Genomic DNA, 21,430 nt, shown 5'->3' with positions numbered 1-21,430 from the left:
ATGAAACTGCTGTTTTACCATTCCAGACCTTCCACTTTCACCAAGGAACTGTGCTGCTTGCCATTTGGTTAGTAATCCTAATGCTGCAGGATCCTGAATATTCCAGCATAGCCCATATTGGTCTATATTTTAAGTACAACCATATTTCCAGTCTGGAATCGACCCCTTTAGCTGTGATATTTCCCCCAAATATGGTTGGCTTCAAACGATCTCACTGCCAACACAAACCACAACTTTAAAACCCACACATTTAAGTCTGTTACAAGCTGATGCTCCCCAGCTCTGCATATACTGTTCTGCTGGGAGAAGAAACCTGTAGGGCTGTTCAGTGCCAGTTGTTCCCTTTCCTTCTGTAAAGGATTAAGTGTCTCCATGTTGCAGGGAATGAGAGCAGCCCTGTAAATGTGTGATGCTGCCTGTGTGCTGTGATCCACATCTTATGATCTTCGTTACTGCCACCTGAGGCTGTGACAGGTTTTATTGCTGTGATTCCTAGAGGAAATTCACATCTCTGTTAAAAAACCCTAGGTTTCTAGGCTCTTTCCATAATGAGTAGAGAAATACAAGCACTGCCATGTGGTGATTTGTTCCAGCTTATGTGTTCATTGTAGGACAGGATTACTTGTCCCTTCAAAGCCCTTGTCACTCACTATTGACTACAGAGGCAACTGTCTACATGCCTGACATTTTACTAATTCCAGTTAGGTGAAGTGGATCCTACCATTACTATTTGTCTCTCATGTTTGTTCATGTGAAATGTCCATCTTTAGAATCAATAGCATCTTGAATGAGGATTTATGAATGTTCTGTATGTGTTTGTGCTGATTTGCAAGCCACACTTTGGCAACATGGGTTTTTTTGAGGATTCTTACTGTGGGAAAGCAATGAATAGCTGGTCACATTGGGAAATAGAAAGTACTGGGTCATGAAGAGATAATGAAAACTACAGATTTCTGCAAGATCTTAAGTTTCTGAGAATTTAAAAATACTAGATTTTTTGTGTTACAAATGCTTTGAGTGCATATCTTCAGTGGTTACTTAGACCTGAGTGGGATTTAGCCTTTTAGCGTGTGTACAGTTGTTAATTAGGAGTTCTGCTCTGAACATATCACGTAATTGTTGAAATCGTATCATTATGAATTTTCAAAATATATAAGTATCCAGAACAAGCTGAGGTGAAGTTAAATCTATTTAGTAAGATCCAATGGCATTTGCATAAGGCATGTCCTTCTTCAGAACCCCAAAATTGTAGCTGTTTACATCCTTAAAATTACAGTACTACTTAATTCTGTTCAGTGAAAGAGGTCATGGATACAGAGCTAAATAGCTGCAGGGACAAGTTCTTGTTTTTCAGCTTTTTGAAACCTGTACCTGCTGGTATCCAAGTCATACTGTGTTTTCCTTGATACAGAGAATGTCAGGAGACCAAATTTATCATTCCATCAGGAGGGCTTGTGTTCTGTTTTTAGTAACTTATTGAGGGAGGAGGAGGAAGAAGTTGTAGTAAGATACTGTGTCCTTGTCTATTAGCAATGGTGGATTTCACTCTGTCATCTGCTGAATTACTTCACTGATGTGACCTGAGCTGTTTCCTGGTAGGGACTGTTTGGATGGAAGGTGCTTCCATGCGTGTATGATGGGTTCCTCTTCACAAGACACTGAGCAGGTAACTTGTTTCACACAGTCCAATAAAGCTGTGATATAGAGGTGACTTCTGCTTGCTCCTGGACTGGCTTCAAGATCCTGTTGTCATAGAGCAGTTATTGTGTAGAGAGTGATTCTTTTCAGAGTAATCTAATTTCTTCATTATGTTGTTTGCATACTCCTGTAGGCACGCTTGTGGAGTGTCTCTGTTGAAGGGAGTCAACACTTTGCTGTATAAGCATATTAATTAATTCCTATTATCTTTATTGTAGACATGAAACCCCAAATCACTTTGCTTATTTGGAGAAGCAGAACCTGGAGAGGGTTTGCTGTATTAGTAAGGATGCTCTTTGTCATTCCAGTAGTACACTGACAATTGAGTGCACTGTAGACACAGTTCATTGGGCTACTTGTGGTTTCCTTTGGGACTTCAGACAAAGCATCCTGCTGGTGCTTCGAATTTCTCCATTGACAGAGCGAGGAGGACTGTTGCTTAGTCCCAGCAAGAGGGACTTTTTAGCTGAGAGTTACTGTGAAGTTATTGAGATGTCATATGTTAGAGAAATGTATCCTTTTGCTCTGACTGAAATGCAGCATTGCCTTTCCCCTTGTAATTATCTTTTAGGAAGAGAGTTCTAGGACTTCAGCACTTATATCAGTTTTCTTACCCCATCTCTGTGGAAGTTCTTGCTATTTGTAACAGAATAGTTTCCATTTGTCATGACAGACTATTTCTGAGCTTTGCTCATTAGTTAGGACTGGAATATATCACTTTATTTGTTTCTGTAGATGTTTTCATCAGAAACCAAGTCCAGATGTAGAGGGTTGGCAGTAGATCAGGCTGAACTACCAGAGGTTTTGCTGAGACTAAATAAGGCTTAAATATTTTCATTCTGTTTCCTCTCCACCTTACTTATCATGCCAGCATTGACAGAAGCAAGGCTGCTTTCCTGAGGGCTGAGCACCCTTCTGCATTGTCAGTAAGTGCTGTTAGCAGTGTTTAAAATACAAGAGACTTGTTGGTGCAAGAGAGAAACAGGGGTTTGAATAGCTAATACTTCTTGTTTTGGCAAGCCTATTAAGATGTCAAGTGGCTCCTACAGTGGACAGGATTCTGAGACCTGCAGTAGCACAGTCCTGACATTTGGAACTGGCAACCAGCCCTGGAGGTGACAGTGCACTCAGTCTGTTTTCACAGTGCTTCTCCTCACAGGTCTATATCTGGTAATAGGCTGCCTGCCGCTGGCAATTTGCATGGCAATCCCCACTAATTGACAACACTGTTTTCACCTGTCAGGAGCAATTCCTAATCAAGCACTGCCTCTCTGCAACTCTGGGCAATTGCCATGTGTGTTACAAGGTGTAATAATGCATGGTCATTGGTAAACCACAGCATTGTACTGACTTTTGCCTTCTGCAGCCCAAAGAATGCTGGTGGAAGGCAACTTGCTGCAAGATGCTGCAACATGGCTATTTTTCTGTGTGCAGGAGCCAAGAGTGAGCAATGGTTTACACTTGGAGTGCAGTGTGTGACAAAATACTGCTTCAGGGCTGCTGATGCCACCGAAAGGGCCTCACGGTGAGGCAATTAACTTTAAGTCACCCTCTCAGAATAAAACAGACAATGTCCAGCCCCTCAAACTAAAGCCTTGGAGCAGTGTGGGCTTTATGGAAAGTGCTGTTCTAATTTTCAGCAGCTGAGTTAGTAAAACAGCATGACTTGGCATCTAGCTATAGAAAATGGAGAAGGATATTGCTTGCCAAATATGCAAAGCATTTGTGTGATTTACTTCAGCAAAGACATGAAATACATCCTACTCAGTCTGAGCTAAGGAGGAACCCTGGGGCTAGGAAAGCACTGAGTTCTGAATGGCAAATGGAGAGTGGAAAAGCTGTGAACTCCCACGGAGGTGCCCATTGCCAGCCTGTGGCGGTGACAGAGCTACCTCTGGGCCGAGCCTGTAGGACAGTTCTCTGTGTGACACAGTGGGATGATAAGATTTGGTAGAAGATGAAAGTGAGCTTGGGATTCTGTTTCCGTAGAGCTCCTGCAGTGTTTTATGGAGCACAGGGTGCTGTTAGAACTTCCAACTGCTAATTAACAGCAGATACTATTTTAGTTACCAGTATCAAATCTGTTGAATCATCTGTGTATGGGCTTTGGACTTCTGAAAGCTCTAAGTTAGAATTTGTCCTTTGCTTGTCTAGGGTTAGGCTTCCTAAATGCTTTCCTGTGAATTATGTTGATGATGAAAGTAAAACAGGCCAGAATACATCCAAATTTGGTTCACAGAAGGTACTAGAGAAGAAATTGTTTGCATTGTAGAATTTTGTCTCCTTCCAGGAAATGCATGTACCAGAGACCTCAGTGAATCAGTCAGTCTTTCATGGAAGATCTCCTTCTGTACAACTGAGATAACTCACTCTGAGATATGTAATCTAAACTGCCTTAAAATCTGTTAAGTCACTCTCCTCTTCACAAAGTACATGCAGCATTCCTCTTTCCTTCTTGCTACATGATGGTTTCCTGAGAGTGAAGCAAGAGAGGATTAATTAGTACAATGTCACGTCCATGAGAAGAGCATTTAATTGGTACCCTGTGACAGAAATGTGTGCTTGCTGTGAATGTAAGTTATGGAAAAACTGCAGCTTCTGGACACAGATCACTCCCCCTTCCACAATCTCTAAAAAGAAACAGCAGGATCCCAGAGCATGGCTATAACTGCACTGACACAACCTTGGTAAAGTTAGTAATGGATCATATTTCATACCAGTTCCTCAGCAGATCAACTTTCATTTCATCAGCTCCTTCCTTTTTCAAGGACCTTGATCTTATCCCTGTTAAACAAAGAGATGCTGCTTTATTGCTTTTGAAACGGGGCTCAAGAATTTGCTTACATAAAAATGCATTGAAATCAATGGGTGCTTTGCCATAGAGCATGGCCGTGTTCATCTCTTGCACACAAAAGGTTTATTGTCACTACATCATCAACAAGACAGAGAGGTGTGGTAATTGCTGGCTCATGGGGCTATGGAAATCTGTGGGCCTGGTTAAGAAATCCCTCCAGTGTGGAGGTGACTTTGGGGTGAAGCTAAGGCTCAGCAGAGACTGTTCATGCAGTTGCTTCCATGACATGGATGGTCTAAGCAACTTCTAAATGCTAGAGAGACTCCTAAGACTATTCTGTTTGACCCCCACTTCAAAATACACAAGAAGTAGCTGGTTCAATAAAAGGTGGGAAATTAACATCAAGTTTTGAATTATTGTGAAAATTTATTCAGCTTCTTTTGGCATGTAATACAGCTGGAATTCTGTAACATATGTGAGCTATGAAGAATTTAGAATGAAATAGTTCTTGTAAAGTTTGAACTTGTTTCAAAAGTATCTTGCCATGAGCACACATTACAAATGACAGCATAACAGTTCATCACAGTCACCTTCACTGCGTACAGGCCTCACAGATTTTAGCTGTCAAGAAACAAACAGCTGAGCCTGTAATACTTTGTGCCTCTTGATACTGATCTTTGGAAATGGGATATCTTTCTGATTCATTCCACTCCTGTCATGATGAGAGCAGTTCTGTTTACTCCAGTTCCAGGGAAATGTGGTGAAAGTGCTGGTTTATGCTTGCTGAGAACAGCAGTACAGTGCAATGGAAGTTCCCAAGATCCTGGCTTGGGAATTGGATGCTGCATGTCTTTGTTAGTGTTTGAACATCTGTTCAGTGTATAACCCCCAAGACAAGTGAGTACCTTGCTCCTTTCAGGACAAAACTAATAATGTTTGAACAACTTGTTGAAAATGTTTTGGCCCAGCATCACAATAGCTAGCTGAGCTGTGCTCTAATCAAGCCAAGCCCTGTCTTATCTGAATGGGTGGATAGAAAAAAATATTTCATCTATTATAGCCAAATACAAAGCAGATGAGTTACTGGTCTTCTGAAATATGGGTCACTTTTACTATGAAGTCAGGTTCCAAAGGTCTTTTCAGCCCTTATTATCCAGAGGAAATTGTCTGCTTGAGCCAAAGCATCCTCTGCTTTGGAATGCATGGCCAAGCTCTGCTAAGCAGCCCCTTCACTAGGGCAGGTGAGCTGCTTACATGGGCAGGGTCTCCTAAATTCTCAGCCAGTGTTAAAAAAGAGCAGGTGTGATAGATGACAGATGGGTGAAAGCACACTTGATTCTCCACAGCACTGATTTCGTCTATCCAGTGAAGTTCCATGAAGTCCAGATTAAATTTCAATTCCTGGGTCTGAAGGACAAGAGGCTCTGTGTAAAATCCATCAGAGTTAATAGAAAATTCATCTAATCAAGATGTGATCTTATAAATGGCAACACTGTCTGAGGCTGATGTTTTGACTTGTATTAAATGTATAAATATTTGCAGAGACATCAGTATGAGTAGCTGGAGTCTTATACAGCACTAAATAAGAAAGAAGTTGAGTTTGATCTGGATGTCTAATGCCAAAAGAGTTACTGATGTACTTCTCTCAGGTTTTAATACTTTTCTGATTTTTACATGTGGGAAAAATGGAGTAATGTCACCTCAGGACCATTTGTAAAAGCACCAGGGTATTGGATAATCTTATCTTAGTCTTCCAAATAGTATCTCTTTTTCATTCCAAAATTCTACAACCATATTTGACAGCTCTGTCTGTGCTATCCTGGACATCTTTGCTGCTCTCATCAGGCATGTGCCTTGGTGCCACTTTGTAATCTGCCATATCTTTTGTCTCTAACTTTTTTTTTTCATGAGAAGTCTAAAGAGTTTATAGTTCATTTGGGGTTTTGTGAGGTATCCTCATCTCTTAGTTATTTAATGACCATATTAGGGAACCTCTGAAAGCCCAGAGAATCTAGTTTATAGAATTAACTCTGAAAGTTTAGTATGATTACAGAATTTGAAAAACAACTTGACTTGATGACCTTGCATTTTATGCAAAGCTGTAAACAAGAGGAGAGTAATCAGATCTTGGCTGTTCACAGATATGAACTTTAATATTCTCTCACGGGAAAGACAAGAAAAGGCCACTTATTCAAATTCAAGGATAGCATCTATTTTGGCAAGTAACTCTTGGAGTAGGTACAAAGGTACCTAAAAAGTAGGTCATGATGTTGTTGTACCCTTTGACCATCTAAAATGTAAAGGGGCCAACATGCCAGTGCAGGACAAGGAGGCATTGATGTTCGTGTGGACAGAAAAATTTTAAGGGATGTTCTGTACAACCTGAAGAGATGTGCTCCATTCTTAACTGAGTTACCATTATATCTCACATTTTGTGAGATGTTTAGCTATGAAGTGTATGTTTCTCTGCATTTTGATAGAATCCAAATGAATAGAAGGACTTTCAATGCAATAGCAAGGTTGTAATCTGTTACTAGGGATGTGGATTTTTAAATAGTACTGGGATCTATCAGTGCGATTTTATTTATTTCTTGTGAGTTTTTTGATAATGTTTTTCAGACTTATTTTCTGTAGTCACAAAGAAGCCTGAGGTCCTTAAATATTTATATGGTCCACTAATTAAAAAGAAAAATAAATTATTAGCCCTTTATAGAAGATGGCTATACCTACTCTGCAAGTGGATGGAGCCATTGCAGCTCTTCTGCAGTGGAAGCACAGTGCTCACTTTTGCAGAAAATGAAGGTAGTTATTGGCTCTGAAGGATGATGCCCAACCTGGGCCTTCAGAGGCAATAAAAAGTATTTTTAAGGGGAAGTCAGCCTGTATGAATGTAAGAGGTGAAAAATGCCTAGGCCAAGTGTAGATTTGCACTGGAAATACCCACAGGAAACACATAGCTGATCTCAACTGGGACTGGCAGCAACCTTCCTTGTGCCCAGGAGCATGATGCTGCCATAGCCAGTTAACAGCTAGCACAGAGCTTGCTCACAAGTCTTTGTGTAACCCCACCTTGTGAAGAGTAGGCATGCCCAGAACCTTGCTTTTTTGTTTAGTTGAAACCTAAGATTCCTGGTTACTGCATGAGATGCAGATTTTGCAGAAAAACCCAGCTATTGTGGGAATTGCAGTCAAGGCACAAGAGTTGGCATGGCTGCACCTTGTGCATTCAGTCCACATTTGACCTGCTATGGGCTAGTATCCCCTGACCTGCCAGAGAAGGAAACCCTCCTGCAAGGCAGGATCAAATTCTGTTTCATGCCTGCTGCAGAGTAAACTGTGAAAGGAGCTGGACCAAGGAGAACCACTGCTTTGACACTTATGCCTCTTTTTGCTGAGCTCGACATCCCATTCTCATGTTTCTCTGGCTGACCAAGGCACATCCTCCTGCATCAGGGGAGGACAGAATTTCTGATCAAGTATGTTCATGAAAGACAGATAGGAAAGCAAGTTTCCCCTGTAAGGATTCAGCTCTTCCTCCTCTTGAGCTGTTGCAATTACACTGGACAGCAGAGGCTGAGGGCTAAGAGACTGAGGAAAACCTCTGATTTTGTTCAGGTTGGGCTTTTTCCAGGCAGTATGTAGCAGAAGTCTGATGTGTTCACTGCTCTGGCTCTCAGTGTGCACAGGCAGAAGTAACTGAGCTCTGCTGGGGGATCCTCAACTGAGTACATCACCTTGTCACAGCACCCAGAGCACTCATGTGATGGTCAAAGGATGGCAGTGACTCCTGAGAAACCTCACCCAGTATTTAGCTTTTTAGCATTTCAGCTTCTTTTTGACTTTCCCCTCCTTTGTCCTTGGTATTGTAGGCCAGTGTCTAAAGTAGGATCTGTATTTCCTAAGAGTGAATGCCTGGGAGACCCTGTGAAGTTCTATGTTCTATGTTTGTGGTATTGCCACTTCAGATGTTCTTCAGTGAGAATGTGGGCTCCCCTCATCCCAAATTAAGCTATCTCTGCTTGTTATCCAAGAATATATATTAGAATTACTTTTCTTTGCCTTCTTGTTCTGATCTTTCCTGGTTCTCCAAGCTTTTTTTCTTCACCATGATTTTTTTTTTTATTTTGGGGGTTGTTTTTTATTTATCTTGCAGGGAAGCTGAGAGGCTCATGCAATCTCGCATTTCCATCAGACGTGGCTGTATGAAAACATGACACATTGTAGGAGCTGACAACACCACACTAGATGTGCAGTGCTCAACAGTGTTATCAGACCAGGTGGTGGCACTTTGTGCTGTGTCCATCCTTAACTAGCTGGGGGATTGTATATGGTTTAGAGCAACTCTGTTGAGGTCAATTCTGAATAGGTTCAAGCTTCCAGAATTCCCCAGGAGATTTTTGGTTAAAGACTGAATGTTGTTACTCAACTAGAGCTATGTGTGAAGAATTCAGTATTTTTGCAGTGACATTTTGGAATTATTTAAGTTTTTGGAAGAGTGGATTTTAAAAATCTGGGCTGTTTTTTTAGCATGGGGGCTTTGTTGAAGACAGAGTGGCTTTTAAGGCCATTATATGAGAAAAGAATCGGTCAAATCTCCTGGACTTCAGGGAGGTCTGAGTCTGAAGACCAAAGATGGATTTTTTTGGTGTTCATCTTCATTCACAAGAGCAGACTGAGTCACAGCTAGGGCAGACTTTAGTGGGACGATGCTTGAGCTAAAGTAAGCAACTTGCTGCTGTTCTCATGAGCTTTCCAGCTCACTAAAGGAGTAGAATTACCAGTCCTACCAGACAAAGCTTCAGCCTTGCTCGCTGGCCTGGGCACATCCCAAAACTACTGAGAATCCAAACCCATGGTTGGAGCATCCACACAAAATCATGTAAGGGCCAAATAGGAATTTTACAGCCTGTTTAATTCCAGCAGTGACTCAGAAAGAGCAGACCTTACCTGAAGGCACAAGTACAGGGCTGCAAATGGAGGAGGGAGGTGCCTTTGGGCTGATTATTCTTGTAACTCTTCATGTAGCTCTGCCAGCTGTAGCTATTATTTATGTTAATATAATTGTCTAATCATTTTTGAAAGCCTGTAAAGATATTTCCCTACAGTGTTCCCTTCTTGCCCTATGGTAATAAATTCTTCAGGCTGATTTTCATGCCAACTTTAAAAATTTATTTTTATAAAATAATACCTATTACACCTAGTGCTGCCTTCTAGCATAGAGCAGGATAAATCAGTGCTTCCCAGCTTTGCTTCACAATTATTCATTCATTATTTGACTTGCAGTCTGAAATTAATCAGCTTTTCTTCTATGCTTCCATCTTTTTCAGCGAAATATTCCTTTAATCCTTCTTTGAAACCTCAATGTTCATTTGTCACCTTTTCTCTTAAGCACTGATTTAATTCAGTTGCCTAATCTTACAAGGTTCCTTGCTATTATTTAATTATACATTGGTTAACAAGTCAGGTTTTCTGGGCTGCTGCTTCAAGAGTCTGCCTGTTTCTTATTGTGGCTTTTGCCTGGTTCATTATGAATCCCAGCCCAGGTAATGGTGTGGTCCCTGGACTTCCACAGCTTCCACGTACCTGGTTCAGGCTGCTCCTTTCATTATTCCCTTCCTGTGCTTAAGACAAGGAGGAATTGTCTTAAATCATGTTTGTAAGATCCTGCCACCCTAGGCAGGGTTGTGCATTATCCAGCAGAAACAGCAGCCTTGGGATTGTCTCCTGGGTTCTCCCTTGAGCATCCTGTAGCAGTGCCCTGCAGTGCGTGGTAGGGTAGCTGTGACTTGCCATGCTCTGGGCCAAACACTGACCCTCTGAGAGCTGATGACTGATTGAGGGTTAGACTTTCAGAAAGGCTGTCTGAGCACAAAATGTTTCTCTGTTAGTTGTTTTCACCCATTTTAAGGATGCCTGACTGTTAGCATTGCCACAATTATACCTGATGTAACTTTGCCAGCTGCTTGGCCACTTGCACTGTTCAGGTACAAAATACAGAATTGGAAGGGAATCTGATGAGAATTTGTCTCACAGTGGTTACAGTCAATTTTCATTTCTTCTGTTATTTATAAAGACATCAAAACAATATGAGGCTAAAAGAAACATGAAGCATTAATTTGTTTTTTAGAACAGGAAGTATTCTTCTTTTCCTGTAGACCTGATCAAGAGTCTTTTGCCCTTTGTTTTGCCAAGAATAGATCATGTTTTCAGGGTCCAATTTCTGAATTACAAGGGCAACAAAAAGAACTCAATTTTAAAATTCTCAGCAGAAAAATAAAATAAGCATGTGTGCAAACACAGGGAATGGTGGTGTGTAAGCACATTGGCAGACAGGGATAGAAGCAAGAAATGTGACTTGCTTCCATGAGACCTGCTTGCAGTTTCACTGCAGCATGGAGCCAATGTACAGAGAGAGCAGAGAGGCCTTTCACATCTATTACACAGCTCATGGACTGTGTGTCTTTTCTGTGAACTGATAGTGACCCCATGCAGTGCATTGTTCTTTTTCTCCTTTCCATCTGTTCAATGTTTCAGCTTCTCAGCTCACTGGAAGCCTGCTATTGATTTTTAGATGTGTCCTAAGTTTGCCATAAATTTTATATAATGACCTCATACTGCCAGAAAACAAAGCTAACACACATTCACCCCAAAATACATTCTTAAATAAATGGAAAATCATGACAATCGATATAGCCCTCTGGGAATGCCTGAGCTGAAAGAAAATCACCACCACCTTGGTAGTTTTTGATCCCTGCAAGGTAGATCTTTCTTTTCATGAGAGGTTTCAGCCACTTCACTCTTTATTCTCTATATTTTGGTATATGTTCGTGTCTCTTTTGGTACATGCATGGCAGCACCAAATATTAGCAGTTGTGTCTGTCTTTGCACAGCATGTTTTGATTTCATTCACAGGCAATACATTCCCTATGTTGGATCAGACAGATTCTGCTCTGGCAATGGTACATCTGCCTGCCATGCCCCATTGCTCCTGCAATCTATGGCTGAATCCTCTTTGTCATTCTCCTGTTTCTTTTCTCATTTCCATCTGTTTGTCGTTTCAGAGTTTCTTGAATAATGGAGATGCAGTGATTGCTTTTGAGATGTGTTATAAGCTTGTCATGAGCATTTTCTTTCCTTTTTTTCTTTTTTAGTAGCCCCCTTTGCCAGGCAGTGCAGTTGGAAGATACAGTAAGGAGAATTGACAACTTATTCCAGCTGTTCAGCTGAAGCAAATGCCAGTAGCTCTTCTGCATGTTTCCCTGCCTGCTGTCCACAATGATTTTCTATTATTCTTGGCAAAAATAGGGAGGCCTCTTTTTTTAGCCGCTGGAATTTAAGGGGAACCTCATTGCTTGAAGTGTTAGACCAAGAGAGATTAGGGAGATGAGGAAAACAAGTGCTTTTACTTTAAAGGATTACTGATATAAAATCTAAGGCAAGAAACTTACTCCTGTTCTCAGTTTTGCATACTTCACCCTTTCTGTGTTTATTGAGGTAAAATACATTACCATAGTTGCTAGCTGTGAAAAATTATATTCCCTATGGTCATGTGGCTGGATTTAAAGTCCCAGCTTTATTTACAACTTCCTAATGTTTGCTTCAAGCTGTGATAAAGATCTTATAAAGCAGGTCTCCAAGTGATTTCCAGAAAGGTCAGATAGAAATAAAATGCTGTCCTCTGGTGCAGTGACTTGAGATGCAGAGGGAGGGTACAAATGCAAAAGGCACCTGCTTTCCATGGGAGTGTCAGGTGCTGGCTGTGGCCCTCGAGGGTGGGAGCACAGCAGTGCTGTGAGCAGACAAGGGTGGGATCCCTGCAGCCCTGTGGCTGTGGCTGCTGCCCCTCTCACAGTGTAGAGCCCCTCGCTCCTTCCTGGGAGTCTGCCTCACAGTGGGTGGAGAGCTGCAGTCTGAGGGAAGCATTTTCATCCTTGTACAAAGCCCTTCGTGAGTGGCATTGCAGGCTGAGAAGTCTTTCAGTGCTTTCTATTTCTCTCTTTCTTCCCTGCTGGTGTTTCATTTTTTTCTAGTCAGTTTTGTAGTTCTCAGCCTCTTTGAAGCAAACCTAGTGAGCATGAGATCTCCGTGAGATTTTGTTGCAATATTTTCCCCTCTTCCTGGAATGAGAGGCTATTGTTTCCTCCTAGACAAGTGTAATCAATGCAGTGCCTGAAGGCCAGGTCACTGTGTTTGACCTTTTGCTTTGGTCACTGACCCACATTTCATTCAAACACATTGGTAAATAGTGGCACTTCTTATGTTGCTGAGATTTATGTAACAGACAGGGAAAGATTAGAATTGGAGATATCTTTTACTATTCTGGGCACCTGGGCTGCCAGCCAATTTTACTTCTTGAGAAGCAAGTGTGTGGTTTTGTGAGTATGAAGGTGTGACTCATTCTCCTCCTTGGCGTACTTTAAAACATGCACTGAGTGGTGATTTGCATGAGGATGCATTGAGGCTCTGCTTGAGCTGACAGCACTTGGTGCACTTTAATCTTACATGTGGATAGAGGAAATGAGTTAATCTGCAGTTAAATATAGAGGTGGTGAAAGAGGTGGGAGGGGGAGGGGTTGACTCTAATCTCCCTTAGGTTGGGGTCAGTTGAGAGTAACCTCAGTATGTGGATGGTGTTACCCTGGGCAGAGTCTCATCTCACCTCTCTGGGGCTGACAGTATTAGCTAATGGAAAATGGCGACAAAGTGAGAATGTGCCCTGAGCTCTGGCATCACTGCAGTCCTGTTCTTTCTGATCACCATCTACATGTTGGTGACACCTTTTTTTTTCCTTTCAAGAGGTATCAAGTGAATTGTAGGGCTAATCAAATGTGTGTTGCTGAAATTGCATTTTAAGGATCTGAGAGCGGATCAGCGCTGATCTACAAGCTTGGTTCTCTGTGATTGTTGAGATGTACCGTGACCTTGTTCCTTTGTATGTTTGTTTTCTGTTTATTCCTGACCTCAGTTTTGAGATGCAGATGAAACAGGAGTGCCTGCTTTGCAGATATTTATTTCTCTTCTTCCTTTGTGTGCAGATGTGCTCTTAAATTCTGTTATACTGAGAGCTGTGACTTTACCATTCTCTCCAGCCTCCTGCGTGCCTTAATGGGTATTTTTTGGGAAAAGCCTGTAATAATGGTTTGTATGTATTAGCTGCTTCTGGGCAGTTTTTCTTCTACAAAGTGCTTCTGGAATGCTGCCTACTGGTATGCCTAAGCAGAAGGACCCACACCTGAGCAAACAGGGATGCTTTGCACTAGGCTGGCCCTGCTGCCTATGCCATGGAGGTGTATGCTGCCTGCACTGTGGTGGAGACAAGGTGAAATGGATTATACTGACTTATTTGGACAGGTAAAAGCAGTCTTTTGGGCATGGACTGAACAAAGCTGAAAGAGGAATTTTGTTAGCAGCCTCTTCTGAGGAAGCAGCTCGAGCTAATCAGTTATGTGCCGGCAGTTTTTCTCAAAAGAGTTGAACCCAAGTAGTCCATGTAAGGAATTTGCATTTGAAGGTCACATACTATATAGGTCATTTTTGTTGAGCAGTGGGTGAAGAAAGCCACTGGTTTACATAAGCTCACTAAAATGAAAGGTCTGCCAGGCAGAGGAGTTCATTTGTATATTGGAGAAAATCTAAGCCAATCTTGAGAAATCAGGATCTACCCTGAAATGCATTTGTGCCTCTTTTGTTGGCTTCACTGAAAATGACATGCTTTAGCAGGATTTGGCCTTGCATGTAGATTTATAACAGCATCACTGTTGTCTTTAGTATTTCTGTTAGCCCAAAGCAGTATTTGTTGAGTCATTCTAGTCCATAGGGACAGGCTGAATTCTGCCCATCTGTCCCTAAGATGTCCATATTCATAGCATATAGGCAGTTTGTAAAATCTAATAAACTGTCCCAAACCCAAGGATATTAGAGACGGCTTATCAGTAAGTTTGATGATGATTATTATTATTATTACTACTACTTCATTATTATTAATAATTTTAGTTAGCAAAAAAATTATCAGAATTTGATTTTTGCTGCACTAGCTGAGGATGGCATTTTTGCTGTATTTGATACTTAAGCTAGAACTACTGTGATGGAGTGGCTCAGGTAAGAAATTTTCAAAATATCTTGATATCTCTCCTGAGCTGAATGACAAGTCTTAGGACTTCCAGAGTGGAAGGGCATAACTATATCTGAGACCAAGGACAAGCATCAACTTAGCAAACAGTTGCTCAGGTTAAAAACAGGGACCCTTGTCTTCCCTTCCGCACTGCTTCTTGTTGCTTTACCATTACTGATGGTTGGCCTCACTTGTAGCTTTCCCAGCTGAAGGGTCCCTGTGAGCACTGTGTGATCAGCATCGAGAAAATAGATCAGCTTGTTTTATTGTCACTGGTTGTTCAATTTACCTTGGTGGATTCAGCCTTCTGTGGATTATGAAGTGCTCACTTGAACATCTCTGCTATGAGCTCCACAGGGAGTTGTAAGCTCCAGCAGGTGGGATGGTGACAAACAGTTTTCAGTGAAAACTGTTTCAAAAGGTGGGTGTCAGTTTTCAGGCTTGGAGGCAGTATAGACCATGGGAAGAGCATTGTACTAGGAAAGCTGGAGTCACAGTTTGTTCCTGGCACTGATTCTTGTGTGATCAGGTCAAATCACTCCTCATCTGAGCATCTTTTTCCCCCTCATGTGTCTTGTCCATTTACATTCCTTGAAAAGGGACTGCCTGTTCTTATGTGGACAATGGGAAATATAATGTCTTTATCCTACTAGTCTTACAGAGCTGCTTGAATTTGTTGTTTTCTAAATGGCCTTTAGATCTCAGGATTGTTTGTTGATCTTAGTTTCCAGCTCCTAACTTTTCCATTGCACAGCTGCTCCCACACTGATGTGTTTGATTATATTTTCATTGCCATTGTACTTGCTTTGATTTTGCAGCTCAGTGCCCAAAGCACTGTGCTGTACAAACAACATGATGAAGTCAAGCAGGGTCAGGCCCTTTTTCTTTTTACCTTGAAAACAATGTGAGAATCCTATGTTTCTTTTGCTTGGCACCTCTGGTTCTTGAACTGGAGGCCGTGTGTGTGTGTGTGTGTGCTGCCCTCCTGTTGTGTTCAGGTGTGAGATCACTTGGAGAGTGTTTTCCATTGCTGCCTAAGGGGGACTGGAAGCTGTGCTGTCTGCTTGGTTGTGTGTGAGCTCAGGTTGTGAAGTGTGGAAAATTACTGCAAGAATAGCAACATGCTGAGCTGATGTTTGTGTCTACAGTGGGTTTGTTGGGACTAGGTGTGCTTATCAGGGCTCGTAAGTGTATTCTTAGATTTGTCCTTCTGGATCATGCCTGGCCACTGTCTGCAGCAAGAAATTTTCCCCTGTTTCTCACCTCTCCTGTTTTCTTTTGGCAGCATTCCTTCCTCCATAGGGATGTGGTTTGAGTGTGGCCTGTGTCCAACTCATTTAAGATGTGCCTGGCTGTTGATCTGAAAAAGGGAGAAGAAGCAAGAGAGCTTGATTCTGCACTACCATAGTGTTGTCAGCCAGTGTATCAGTCCTTAGCATGAAATAAAACGGCCTCCAGAAACATCTGTAAAATTGTAGACCTTATTACTTTAGTCTCATCCCCGTGGTGTTCCTGCTATTCCCTTCCCATGTCATTCTGAAAAGCCTCTTATACCAGCTTTGGGTACCAGGACAGACTGAGGCTGTCACTCAGTGCATCAGAAGTACTCAGCCACAGTGATTTGTCTTTAAGCTCAAAGTGTGTCCAGAGTCAGGGAGACCCTTAGTTATAAAAATTAAAGGGAAAAAAAAAAAGAAGGAAGAAAGCTCTACACTCTGCAGGGAAACCTCTTTATTAGCCGTGTGGTGAGATTTTGGTTTGGTTTGGTTTTGTGTTTTTTTTTTTTGTTTTCTCTCCATTTTCTTGATTTTCTCACCTGCTGCATTCAGTCAAAGTTTCTGTGTGGAACTTGCTTTTTGTAGCTCACTGAGCAGCTCAGTTATCGTTGGTGCTGGTTGCTGGCTCCTTATGCAGGCAGTATCCAAGTACCTTTTGTATTATTAGAAACTATTTCATCACACTTTGCTTCTGTGGTGGAAATCAACCTCTTAGAAACAGATAAAGCCAGCACACAGCTGACTACTAACAGAAGTAAAATTAAAACATGTTGAAAACTTCTTGGTATGGTGTCCTTTCTCTCTGACACTCTCAGCTCCCTAATTTTGCTGCCATTGACAGAAAGTGAAGTACTCCCACAGCAGAGGGTATGAAGTTTGTCTAAACTGAATCTTTCTGTGAGTCCTGCATAGATTTTTCAGCAAAAATAGCTTTTTATGGTCCTCCAGGAGCTGAAGAGGTACATATTTTCAAGCAAAGTTTGAGCATTTTGGTGTTACTTCTAGACTGGGGCACAGACCAGTCATAACCTTCCTCTGTATTCTCTTGTCTTGCTGAGCTCCTGGCTATGTGCCAGGTTACAGCCTTGCTTGTAACAATTCTCAGCACCAGAGAAGTTTCTGTGCTTTGGGTTTTGTGCCATTTGCTCTCTCCTCTCCCTTTCAGTCTTGCTCTTAGTCCTTGTGATAGCAGTTCTCTGCTTTGGGCAGCTTTTGGTAGTTGGGACTCTGGCCAGCTTCAGCCTTTTGCCAACTCACAAGGACAAGGCAGGTTGGGAAAGCAAACAAACTGCAGTTAATGCCAGCAGGGCAGCTTCTTGTGTTGCAGGAAAACCAGGCTTGACCTTGCCACTGGAATATTGACTCTCTCTTGGTGCATACTCTGGTCATCTTTATAGAAAATTTTCTTTCCAGTACTAGCAATAAGCCTTTCAAATGCGTCCTTTTGCTGATCCCTTTTGACTCATTGAAGATGGAGAAGCTATTAAACCATCCTCAACAGAAAACTCTAATTTGTTTCAGCTTGTGTTTTCCTAGGACTATTCTAGTTTTTTTAAAACCTATACTGGTTCATCTAGGCTCATTGCTTGGCATCTTCATGAGTTTTGAAAGAAGTCTTCGGGCTTGTAAAAAAATCTTATTATTGGACCTCTGTAAGCATGGTCTGAGATGGCTCCTGTGCAAGGTCCTTGATACTCCTTATTTGTGCTTTTCTCTCTGAGCATCACCTTCTGCTTTCTCTGTGTCGTGTTTTTGCTTTGTGTGCGCTGAGAATATCTAAATGGTGAGGCTGGTTGTACAAGGCCCTTGGAGGTCCTGGTCCTGCATTGCTAGTTGAAAGAAATGCGACTTCATTCCCCTCAGAGCTTGAATAAAACACATATGAGGATTTGTTCAGTCATCCAGCACAGGCATCAAACTTTGCTAGTTGGTCTCCTCAACCTCTTCTTGAAGTTCTTGAGTACAGAGAAGTATGAGGAAGGTAGTGTAGAAAAAAGTTGCACTGCTCTCTGGAAGATCTCCTCTGTTCACTTGCTACAGCAAGAGCTCAGAGTGATTGGCTGCCTAGTTCAGCCTGATAAATGACATGATTAAAGATGAGGAGTGTCAATACTTACAAGTCTGTCTGCAGAGGCATCTCACTACGGCAGACTGCTGCTAATGTTATTGAGTGAAACAATAAAGGTGCATCTATCAAATCTATGTCAGATCTTACCATTTAGACTTAACATTGGACTGGAGTTAATTTCTTTTAGTAAGCATCAATGCATGGAAAAAAATAATTTAATTTTTCTGTGTGAATTCTACCTCTGTGTCTGTCTAGCTGTGTATCCTAACTAAGGAATTTGTCTGAATACAACCTAATGTATGTGTTTCTTAATTTACATTTACTATCTACCCTTCCTTCTTTATTCCTGGCAGTGGTGAGTTACATTTTGTAGTTGCTGTTATCCCTAGTTCCCAGCCCAGGCTTTGTATCAGACAAGCCTATTTTACTACTTCTTTTTGCATTTTGCAAACTAGTATACTAAATGAAGTGAAATCAACAGTGATTTACATTGGTAAACAGACTGTAGGTTGTAAGGAGGTATGAATATTTGTGCTATTCAGCTTTCCTTGCTGCTCAAGGGGGAATCTCTAACAGAAAGGCAGGAAAACGGATGTGGTTTCAGCCTTCCCTGGAGACAACCATAAATATTGGTTCTCATACAGAGGATGCTGGGATGTGGATCTGGGCAGACTGATGTTTATACTAACTGTGCTTCCTGCATGGTGAGCAGAGGTAATTGTTTCATCTAAAAGTAGCATTATTTCTATGAATGAATTATTGGTTTGGCACAGCCCTCTCTGTGAATGTGTTAGACAGCAGGATTAATGGCACTAATAAGAATTTTCTTTCTCTTTGGCTTTTTTAGGTATGAGCTGTTATGTAGCAGTTGCATGTGAAGAGAAGACAGAGTACAAGTCGTCATCAGAAGATCCTGTCCTAAGCTGGGCCTGAAAGTTCATCCGGCTGGCTGATGTGAGTAGCCTGAAAGGGAGGGGAAGGAGTGCATTACTGGGAGACTTCATCTTGAATTCAGGCACCAAAATCACAGCTCCCTCTATCACTTGTAGTGAAGGAGTTTTCATCCTAGCAGCAACCTACCTGGGTTGTGCAGCAGAAAGCTGTATGGTGGCCAGAGTGCCGCTGTATTACACAGGCTTTTTTTTGGTATGTGAGCCAGTCAAAAGCTCCAGTTCTTGAAGGACAATCTCCAAATACCACTTTTGTGATGATTCATGGATGTATTAGGTAAAACGTAGTCCCAGAAATAATTAAATTCACCTTTGCCACCATCATATGTGTTCCTATTTGTGTTTGTGCCATCTGCATTTGTTACATCTCCCTAGTTTATTATCTGCATTTGTGACATCCTCTTCTGTTGATTTTGATGCTAGTGCTAGTAAATATTCTGTGCCTTATTCCAGGTCAGAAACAGATGGAGGTGGTGAGATTTTGGAATTTCCCTTTAGGATGACTCTTCTAGGGAGCCTGTTTGTGATCAGGAGGGCAAAAGTCAAAACAGCAGTTACCAAAGGCTGAATTTCTGGCTTTACAGAAATGACACATACAATTCATTTTGGCTACTTCTTTCTTTACCTGGTGTTTGTCTCTATGCCAGGGTCATGGCCATACTGACACTATGATTCTCAAGGGTTGCTTGTGTCTATTTCCTTTCCACCCTTCCAGTGAGGCTGCATCAGCCTCTTACATGCTGAACATGCAGAGGCTGTTGTTAGCTGATGGTGCTGTCTTTTATGAATTACTTTTCTCTAAGGAATTAAAGTTCAAGCGGTTGGAGAGGAAGCTGGAGAAACTTTTGGGATATATGAAGCCAGATTTTATGTCATTCTCCTACTACTGTCTTATGAGCAAAGTCACATTGACCCCACTGTTGAACTGGCACAGTGGGCTGTTTCACACCCAGCCTGAATGTGAGCCTGTACTTTGGCTGTAAAAGGGATGGAAGCTCCCTCTCCTCAGTTTACAGCTTTAGAGGAAAAAGAATGTGATGTTTGGTTCTCTTCCAGGCAGAAATATGCAGTCAGGCATTGATCTGGAAAAAGAGCATCTCCAAGAAGCCTTGATTCTCAGAGACATGCCTGGGAGTCACTGTGCCTCATGCTTGTGCTATGGCTGACCTGTGTCATCAGCCAAGTAATGACATCTGCATCTCTTTCTTCCCTTATGTGTGGTGCCTGCTTAGTCCTACTGGCTGTCGTGTGGCATCAAGGCACAGCACATCTGTTCTTCGGGGAGTTCATAGCATTGAGTACCAGGGCCTGACTAGCCCTTATGGGAGTTTGAAGGAGAACAACCTACTCTTCAGCCCCTATTCCAGCTTAGGTGGAGCCCTAAATGGCCCTTTTTACATTACCTTTTTTATATGAGAGAAAGATGCATACTACATCAATGCAGTATGCATTGATCTGCATGCGAAACAGTTCCCGGCCTATCAAGATGGACCAAAGGCATGGAAAGGGAAGGAAAAGATCTAGCCAGTGCACCAGGAAACAAAGTTAATCTGTGGAAGCACAGTGGATATATATTGACTGAATCTTCTGTTGTCAAAGGGTGGAAAATGCTACAGTAGGTCCAAGGCTCAATAACTGAGGAAAAGTGCCCTTAGTGTACACACAGAACTGTTGGAGAGCTGCTAAAGAGTTAAAGATATTCTTACTGATGGCCAGATTTCCCAGAGCCTGCTGGTCAAAAACTGCTGCCTTATTCAGCTCTGGAGTTTGTTGCTTTGGGTGAATGCTTAAGGTTATTCAGACAAGCTGCTGTAAGGTGTAACAAGTCTTCTTTCACAACTTTCCCTTGGGTCAGAGCAGAATGTCTTCTAGAGGAAGGTGTGCCCAGAATGTACTTTTGGTTTCAGCTGGTTGATCACACCACCTCCGCACTGGCTCTGCCCATCAGAGACTGTAATAGAGGTTTAAATGATGCAGCATTGTGCCAGAAACCAGAGCAGCAACAGTGAGAGTGAATTTAAAGAAATCAGGAAAATGGAGATTTCATTTTTTCCATTGAATTTTTGGGAACAGATGGAGCGTTGATGAGGCAGAGATTCTGGAAGGGACAGTGTGTTTCAAACGTTTTCCTTAATGTCTTCCCAATCTGCTCATACATTCATAGCTCCTGCCTCTTTGGCACAGGGCAGTTAGTTTAGGATGTGAAAATTTCAACACTCCTGGGCTTCCAGAGGTGGATGTTCCCCAAGGCCTGTTTAGCTGTGGTTTTTGGGCTATGGAACTTTTGATGCAAAGGGCCGTGGGAGCAGCTCATGGCCTGATGGGCAATGTCTTTGTTTACTTCATTCCAAGTCACTGAAGTGAAGGATCTGGTCTTTCTGGACAGAGACAATGACCCTGGAGCATCTTAACTGAGCACTGTACTGATCCTATTAGCATCAGTCCTGCCTCTTCTAAATGGCCAATGTGTTTTCTTTGGGGTTTTGTGTTTAGGTTTTTTTTGTTAAATCTGGTTAGAGGCCAAGAAGAATC

At 42.0% G+C, this 21,430-nt stretch overlaps 1 long non-coding RNA gene across 1 annotated transcript in view; it reads left to right on the top strand.

The window, feature by feature from the left end:
• Positions 1–18,889, top strand: part of LOC128937630 (uncharacterized) — a 78,033-nt gene extending 59,144 nt beyond the window's left edge. The window contains exon 3 of the long non-coding RNA XR_008483055.1: positions 18,796–18,889. This is a non-coding gene — a long non-coding RNA (uncharacterized LOC128937630). The remainder of the gene's footprint in view (positions 1–18,795) is intronic.
• The last annotated feature ends 2,541 nt before the right edge of the window (positions 18,890–21,430 follow it).

Source organism: Melozone crissalis, unplaced genomic scaffold (genome assembly GCF_028551555.1).
Source record: "Melozone crissalis strain CALT ecotype California unplaced genomic scaffold, PUWL_Pcris_2 ptg000019l_1, whole genome shotgun sequence".
NCBI lineage: Eukaryota > Metazoa > Chordata > Aves > Passeriformes > Passerellidae > Melozone > Melozone crissalis.
This window is presented reverse-complemented; position numbering and strand designations above follow the sequence as displayed.